Source organism: Choloepus didactylus, chromosome 1 (assembly GCF_015220235.1).
Source record: "Choloepus didactylus isolate mChoDid1 chromosome 1, mChoDid1.pri, whole genome shotgun sequence".
Classification (NCBI taxonomy): domain Eukaryota; kingdom Metazoa; phylum Chordata; class Mammalia; order Pilosa; family Megalonychidae; genus Choloepus; species Choloepus didactylus.
The window spans coordinates 223043391-223052046 of NC_051307.1; the positions used below are offsets into that span (position 1 = coordinate 223043391).

General features: G+C 41.3%; 1 pseudogene; it reads left to right on the forward strand.

The window, feature by feature from the left end:
• The window catches only part of LOC119526970, a 44102-nt pseudogene extending 35651 nt beyond the window's left edge, over positions 1 to 8451 (forward strand).
• The last annotated feature ends 205 nt before the right edge of the window (positions 8452 to 8656 follow it).

Genomic DNA, 8656 nt, shown 5'->3' on the forward strand with positions numbered 1-8656 from the left:
AACTATATAATTCTTATTTTTAAAGTCCTCAGCTACAGGAAATGCATCTTCTGCTCCAAAAGAAACTTAGGGACATTACCAGATTGCTTTCTCATATATAACAGTGATCCAACTAACAACTGATTTGTACTTGGGGTTGAATAATTTAAGCCAATACTATTTAGACAAACTTATCAATGTATTATTGCAAAATGAGAAATATCCAACCTAATCAAAACACTGTTGTTTTATGAAAATGTCCATATTAAAATTTAGAAACTCTGAAAAATGAACTGTCTAACAAAGTGTTATGCAGCGTGGTCCAAGGATTGGTGGTATCGGCATGCTGTGGGAGCTTGTTAGAAATGCAAATTCTCAGGCTCCATCCTCCACTTACTGAATCAGAAACCAGGGGCAAGGCCTGGGAGTTGGAGTTTTAACAAGCCCTCTGGGTGATTCTCATACACTGGTCTAAAGGATAATATTAAGAAAGGCAGTAATACTGGAATGTAAGGTCAAGGATAACAAACAAGACTGATAATATGAAATGGAAAAAATGCAACAAAATCCTGGATTTGCAGAGGACAAAAATAAATAAATAAACCCCGTACTCATCTCCACTCATTACCTATTTCTAAATAAATGAAGACTGTGAAACTCATAGATGAGTATACTCAAATGCTTGTTAAGTTCATGTCTATTTACGCTATGGTTCAGAAATATTTGCACATCAAACCAGAATCTAAGTTTACACTTAGGATGCTGAGTCTTCTGTAAATGTGAAGAGAGTAAATTCTGAATCAAAATGTATTGAAGAAACAGAGTTTTCTAGGAGTCTTGTCAGTCCTTTTTCTCAGGGTGACCTTAACTTTCAGACTTGAGGAATATTTTTCTTACTGATTAATATTTCCATAGGATATTAGTGTACTTTGTTGGTGGGTGTGCATATATATATATATATATCAGGACTAGCTGAATTGTGATTTTTTTCTCTGCTATCAGGAACACTACAGCTTGCAGCTCTCATCATCGAAGGGTTAACAAAAACATTCAGGACAGCGTCAAGGACAGAGCTTATTGGTACTGTCCGCTTCCATACTCATCCAGGAAGAATGTGGGGCTGATGAGTTCTAAACTCTGCCACTTCCTTCTCTGTAACAAAGACACCTTGCAAATAAACTACACACGTCTGACTTAGGACCCTCCTAGATACAGGCTTATTTCTGGGCCTTTAGAACCAAATTAGAACACCCCATCAAACACCTATTTGTGCAACTGTTAATTTCAAGTGTATTTAAATGTCTTCACATCTTGCTTTCACTCATCACATCAAGCAGAGCTGCTTCCACTGTGTAATCACAATAATGAATAAACATGGAGTGCTTATAAAGAACTCAGGCACCACAAAACTGATCAATTGTTAATTCTATAAAGTGACTAAATGTGCCTTCCTTCGCAATAACTCTATCAAGCTGTGTTTTGGGTGGGAAGGATGCCTGTGTCCGCTATTCACCATCTCCGTAAAGAAAAAATGCAATCACTCAGTTCCAACCTAAGGCTTATCTTGATCTTGATTATTTCCTTGCCCTGTCTCAAGCCATCATTCTCCCCACCGGCAATGAGAAGCAAAAATTGTCACGGCATTTAAAAAACCATGGACTGCATGGTTATTAATTGCCAGAAGACTGGAGGCAGCACTATTATGAACAGACGAAATCGCCAGAGTATATATTTATTTGCCTCTTATTATTTTGATAAAATACCAATTTCACGATGAGCATTTGACCCACGGGAACTCCAAATCTCAGTCAAATTCCTTCATGCAGCAGGCAGGGGGCTTTTAGAGCTTCTCCTTGGGATAAACATGTTTGTGATTTAATCTTCATACCCCACTGTGCTAGGCTGTATGTATTTAGTTAACCTTTCTTGAATTGAAAAAAAAAATGAGCAATGCCACCAAGCGCTGTGGCTCTGGACAACTCAGCCTGGGTTCGAATCGTGACTCGGCCATAAACCACCTGTGTGGCTTCATCCCTGGCGCCCCACATTCCTCGCGGAGAAAAAGGTGTCTACCATATAGGACTTCAGGGAGAACAAAATGAGACAGTGCATAAAAATGCTCAGTGATACCTGATGACGAGCTTACTCAACAACTGATAGCTACTGTTACTACTACAATCTCATGAAAACTCAACAGGGCAAATATTACAATCATTCCCTAATATAAAAATGGCAAATACCTGCAGAAAACTCTCATGAAAGAGACATTTGCTACCTGAGGCCCAATTCCATTTAAATGTCTCCTTACTCCCCACCCCACCTTCTTTTTGGTACTGCTTGGCCTTAAGAGAATTATTCAGTGTTAGCTGGTGAGTTTCCCAAGTCTCCTCATCTGCTCTTCAGTCCCTAGGCTATGAGGTGGATGGAAATTCAGTGCACGAGGAGGTACCAAGGGACAGACTCACAGCCACCCCCCAGCTTGGCTTAATGGAGCTCTGTGCTTCTAGCAGCTCCGACAATCTGCAAAGAGCAGGACGGGTGCTAAGAAGATTGAGTTTATCCTGGGAGGACTGGGATCATGCTAACCAATTTTATGTCTCTTCTGATTTGTGTCATAGATGTGTGTGTGTGTGTGTGTGTGTGTGTGTGTGTGTGTGCGTTGAGAAGGAATTAATCCAAAAATACAGATGAAGAAAGTGTGTCTCCAATGTGAAGCCGGGTTGCATAATCAGCCCTGAAAGCAGAGAAAAGGTAACAGCTGTTTACATTACAATCTGGCTGCTTCTGGAAGAGCTGCCAAATGATTTAAATAGTAACGAAGATTACAGCCCCTCTGATTTGTTGCCCCTACAGATGTAGGCAGAGTTGAACTCACCCCAACGAGGTTTTCTTTGGATAGTTTTAATTGAACACCCAACTGTACAAAATATGTATGGCTTTCAAGGTACTTAAAATCTTAAACTGGGCATCATTAATATAAAAGGTAGAACCTAAGGGCTTAATTATAATACTGATGTTATGAAACTTGCTGTCCTAGGGAAACAGGAATGCCTTAAAAAGAAACTCACAATCCCTTTTAACTTTTGGGTGTATAATGACATTACTATTAAGGTAGAGCTTTAAATCTTTAAATGGAGAAACATGCAGCCATGAAAAACGATGACAAAGAGCTCTTTTCACTGTTTTGTGATCCTTCCCAGAATGGCTCCAGAGCATACATGGGTCTCTTGTGAATGCACAAAAAATAGTCACCACAGCACAGAAGGGTCTCCATAATCCAGGAGCTATCGGCTGACCTCGTGGGTGTCAATGACCACGTGGATATCTGCGTGGACACTGGCTGACCACGTAGCTGCTTGGCCTCCTTCCACAGTCACAGGATCACAGAAGGCCCTCCACAACATACTGCCAAGTATACAAAGCAGGATGCAGATTATAGGATATATGACCCCGTTTACCGAAAATGATTAGGTCTACATGTTTACATGTGAATAAAAGCAGAAGGAGGAATGAGAACTATATTTACCAAAACATGAAAAGGAATTGTCTCTGGATGACAGAATTCGGTAAGTTTTTTACTTTCCCTTTTACACTGTTCTATAGTGTTTGAATTTTTTACCCTAGCATGTATTATCTTTATAAATTAAAAAACTAGAAAGCAGTCCCCACCTTCCAGTTGTAATGACCAAAAATGTCTCCAAACATTGCCAAATGTCCCCTGGTGGGGGGGGGGATCACCGCCAGTTGAGAGCCATCACTCCAGACAATATCTAAGGTTTTTCCTCACTGGAAATCTCTGATTATATTTTTAGAAGATGTCTCTAAAGTCTGAGCTGTAGGCCCAATGATTTACAAGGAGGTATCTATGGTATGCCAACAATTAATCAATAGTTTCATCATTCATTAGGCAAAAGATACAAAATGAATGAAATAAGGGGAAAAACATGAATTTTCAGAGGAAACTTAAGTAACTGTGGCACAAATATGAAACTAAGAGAATCCAAGCACAGTGATCATTAGAAAACTAACAAAAATAATAACTCTAGGTTTTGACAGTCTCACCTTTAGTTAAGAGAACTGCTGCATAAATGTTCAATTGTTTCCTAATTTAGAATGAATTCATAGCACTAACAAAGCCAACATAGAGTATTTTGTGTGCATTTTCGTATTTTTATTTAAAAATCTTATCTTTCAAAAAGGGATATTTTATCCTTCTTCAATAACAAAACTATAATCTCATAAAAATGAGACAAATTATCCTCATCTTTATCTTTTTAAATACAGCATCTTCTTTTTGTCTGCCATTTTATTAACAAGAACTCCCTAATATCTGACACTTCTATACTTCTGAATTAAAATTATTTATGCTCATGCTAATAACTCGCTACTATAAGATCCTGACATCTTTAGAATTAAAGAGCAGCTGAAAAAGATTCAGTGTGGTTTTAGACTTATGACTGTTGGAAAATCAGTAGTTGATCTACATAAAGAAAGCCATCATTAACCAACTGTTTCTTTAACAACACCCTATGCCTGGCACATACTAAGTATTCAATATCATTATTCACAACCATGCCAGAAAGTAGGGTTTTTATTCCAAATTATTAGATTGGTTTTTTTATAGCAACTAAAAGCATAAAATATGAAAGTGACGACTATCATACAATTAATTAATATTCTGAGTTTTCTTTCACAAGTAAACCTCAAACTCTCACCAAAACCTGCTTCACCACCATTTTAACATCCACGTCTTTTCATGTTTCAAATGGGACCAGACCGAGTCACCCCGTCTGACCATCTTCCACCACCGACTCCCCTAAAGTTCTCCTTTGCAATTAAGGGCACTAGGAAAGCTACAGGGAAGTAACCCAAGTAGCTGATGCATACAGTTGTCAAGTCCTTGAGCTGGGTTCAACTAGTGTAGGATGAGCCTTGATAATGAAAGAAGCCAATGTGGTCTTGCTGTTTAGAAACAGCCTGAGAAGACAGTCCCACCACTACCACCACCAGTGCCACCACATCACAATAGCCATTCCCTGCGGGTCTTTGTTGGAAAGGGTACTGGGCTGGGATTAGGATCTCGCGTTCTAATCCCAGTTCTTATTTTTTTATACCATAGTGACTCTGGCAAAGTCAACATCTTCTACCCTTGATCTCCTAGAAAACTGAACTCTGGCATACTTTCCAGATTTAAAATTCCAGGATTCTTTGAGTCTTTTCTTAAATCAGATTCTGCAATTACATTCATGTTTAAAAACACAGGAGCCCTTTTTACTTGCTCTGCAGATGAAAATGGATTTAACTTGAATGGTGATTACAAAACAGGAAGAGTTACTTTTATTTTTTTCAACAAATATCAAGTAGATAGGAAGCCAAAGTTCATTTTATCTTGTGAAAAGTGGGCTGGTGGAGATCACAAACTGAATGCATTATTACCAATTGCAACTCCATAAAGTGGCTTAAGCCTATGTCTGTAAGTCGGGAGTATCCCGGTTTCCGTCCTGGGCTTTTTCTACATAATATTTTCAAAACAAGTAATTATGAAGTGATGACTAGGCTAACATCCTTTCGTGGATATCTTTGCCCACCCTCAATCCTCTTAACAAAATGGGGTAAATTACATCCTATAATCTCCGAATCATTCATGATTGGTTTTAGGACTTGAAGTCATTTTTCTAATCTTGGCAGATCTATACTCAATATCTAATAAAACATGCACACATGCACACAAATAAAATAGTTCATCACCTAGATAGTGCACCTACATTGGGAACAAAAAAAAGCACAAATGGCTAGTCCATTTACTATGAACTCTCTATATATCTGTAAAGAAACAGAGCCCAAATGCAAGGTAAAACTCCCAAAGAAGAGAGCATAAGAGGGAAAATATACTTATGCAAATTCGAAAGAGATCTATAAAACTGCAATCTGAGAATTTTGTTATTAAGCTAAGCTTCTTAGTTCAGAAACCCCCAAAACTCTCCAACTGAGCAGCTAATTGAGAGTTAGGAAGAGCCAAGACTTCCCGGTTTTCTCATTCATCACAGGCAGTATTGAATCCCTTGTTCAATCTGATAATGTGACTTCTGTCAATGCGTGTTCAAATCAGATAGAGGATTGGCTGGTGATGATGTCATCCATGGGTTAATCCCCAGTGAATGCAGTTTTAATAGCATATGCATCAACACTATTTACATAACAAAGTAATATATTAAGTGTTACAATAAAGGAGTATGCAGATAAAAGCTGCTATTGGGGAAGGGCTAGGTGCCACTGAAAGGGTGGTGAGGAACAAAAAGTATCTTTTTCTTTTTTTTTTTTTTACTAAATGGAACTGGGTCATCAAACAATACACATCTCTAAAAAGAGCAGAAAGTGAATACTGAAATTCAAGTAACCCCAAACATTTTATACTAGAAATTTGGGATAGGTTCCTGCAATGAAAAATATGCAGCAATCAAGCAGAAATATCTGTAAGTAATTTTATGGTGTGTGGGGAAGTAATAAAATTAAAGTTATTTGAAAATAAGAAAATTAGCAGCAACTGCTTTTCTGGATAAAGCAACTTTCTTACCCTTAACAGTAAAAATCCCCAAGTCAAATCATGATTTAAAACCTTTTAATAAATTTTAAACTATCAAAGGGTAGTGAAAACGGGACTGAGGAAAGAGCAAAGCTATGCAGGGCAGAACAATAAGACAGAACTTAGGAAACCTTGAAATACTGCTTTCAGCTATGAGAATATTGGTCAAGGAATGTCCACCCATATGAAGAAAGCTTTTTGCACAAATGAGCAATGCCAACTCATATGGTCAGTTTGGGAAGACATAAGTCATCATTAATCACAATGATTCTGCAAATTGCTCTCACACTGCCTTATTAAGAACTGTATTTCCAATCCAAAGGAAGTCTTGGCCTTGCACACTGATTTATGACTACAAACTTAGCAGAAATGTTTCTCACTGTAAAACCCACAGCAAGCTGTTGAAGAATTCTTCAATTCATGCATCTGTTCTCAAATGACTAAGTCATAACACTAATTCTATAGTAAAATGGATGTTCCCAAATTACTTTAACAATTTTTTTTAAAAATCCAGGCCCTGCCTGAACTACGTACATACAAAGTGCCCCCATCTCAACCCCCTTCAACCAATCGTCTAGAGGGGATAAAACTGGCATTGTGTGATCAGAAAGCTGTGCAAGTTTGCGTCCCAGAATCTGCAGGTGGGAGATTCAGGTTGCTGTGGACAATCCCCGTACCAAGGATATTAGAGAAAGAGCCTGATCAAGGCTCCTGACACGCCCAACCCCACAGACCGGGCTTGCCTGTCACATTTTATTAACCTTCCTTAGCTGGAGGAACGGCCATTGAACGGTTGAAGGAGAAGAGTTCAGGGATATGGATGCTTCGCTGAGGCGGTCCTTAAATCTGATTGGGGGGGGGGGGGTCACGGACAGGTTTCACAGATTCCATGAACCTGTGCATATACACATTGTTGGGGAGTTGATTCATAGCTTTGTTGAGGTTCTCTGAGGGGTCCACGGTCAAACGTTAAGTGGTAGTGATTCAGGAGGCAAAACGCACCAGAGGCATCTGTCTGGCTTGGGGCTTCCTCCCCAGGAGCTGGATCGGACTTTCCACTTCCAATCCTCCCCAAGGATAAACTCCTTGCTTAGGGTTAAAGACGCCCTCTTTCCAGAAGCGGATTAACAGGGCAAAAGCAAGAAAAGGTTAAAAGAGGTCAAGAAATACAGAGACGCCGGCGTGGTGCACAAATCTGGGATGCCTAAAGCGGCAAGAGACCAAACTGCCAAACCCATTCCAATTCTCCACCTGCGCAGCTTTGCGCTCCCAGCTGGAGAGACGCACCCCTGGCGTATGCGGCGCCCTTCTAGCTAGAGCTCCGTAACCCGGGGTTCTGAGAATACAGCTCTAGACGTAAGGAAAGGTGAGGGTCAGACTGCCCTCTCCCTCTGGATCCCATAAGGATCACAAACTGAGGATCCCGGCTCATACCCCAGAGATTAAGCCCCAAGGCTTCCTTCTCCACTTACAAGAGCTCACGGCGAGTTCGCCTACCCTTCCACCCCCATCATCTCCACCCCCCGCCACTCCGAACCAATCTATCAACTGGCCTCTCCCGCACGCGCAAAGCCCCCCCGAGGCTAGTGAATGATAGACCCCAGCCCCGAAGTTGGAAGCGGCCGCTGCCGTTCCCCAGCCACAAATCCTCACTTCGGAGCGCCGCTTCCAACTTCCTGAGGCACGAGGACCACGGCACAGAGGACCGAACCCCAGAGCGCCGGGATAAGAGGAGCTGCCCCAAGCGAAGTCCGTACCAGCGCAGAAGGCAGCTGCTACCGAGAAGACTGGTCCGAAGCAGGGTCCAAACCTGCCCCGACCTCATCTTCCCTTCCTCTCCCCTCCTTACTCGACTAGGGCTGGCAGACAACTCCGACCCACGCGTCTAGGGGAGGCACCCATCGCCGCGCCTGAACCCGAGGACGCTCACCGTGCCGCCTTCCCGCGGGCGCCCCGGGAGCGGCCCATCACCTCCATGGCCTCACCGAGAGAAGTAAAGTTCCTACGTCTCTCCAACTAGGAGCCCGAAGCTGCCGCGGGAGACGCAGTTGCTACTGAGGCGGTGGCTGTAGCTAAGGCTTCCGGGGTCGGTTC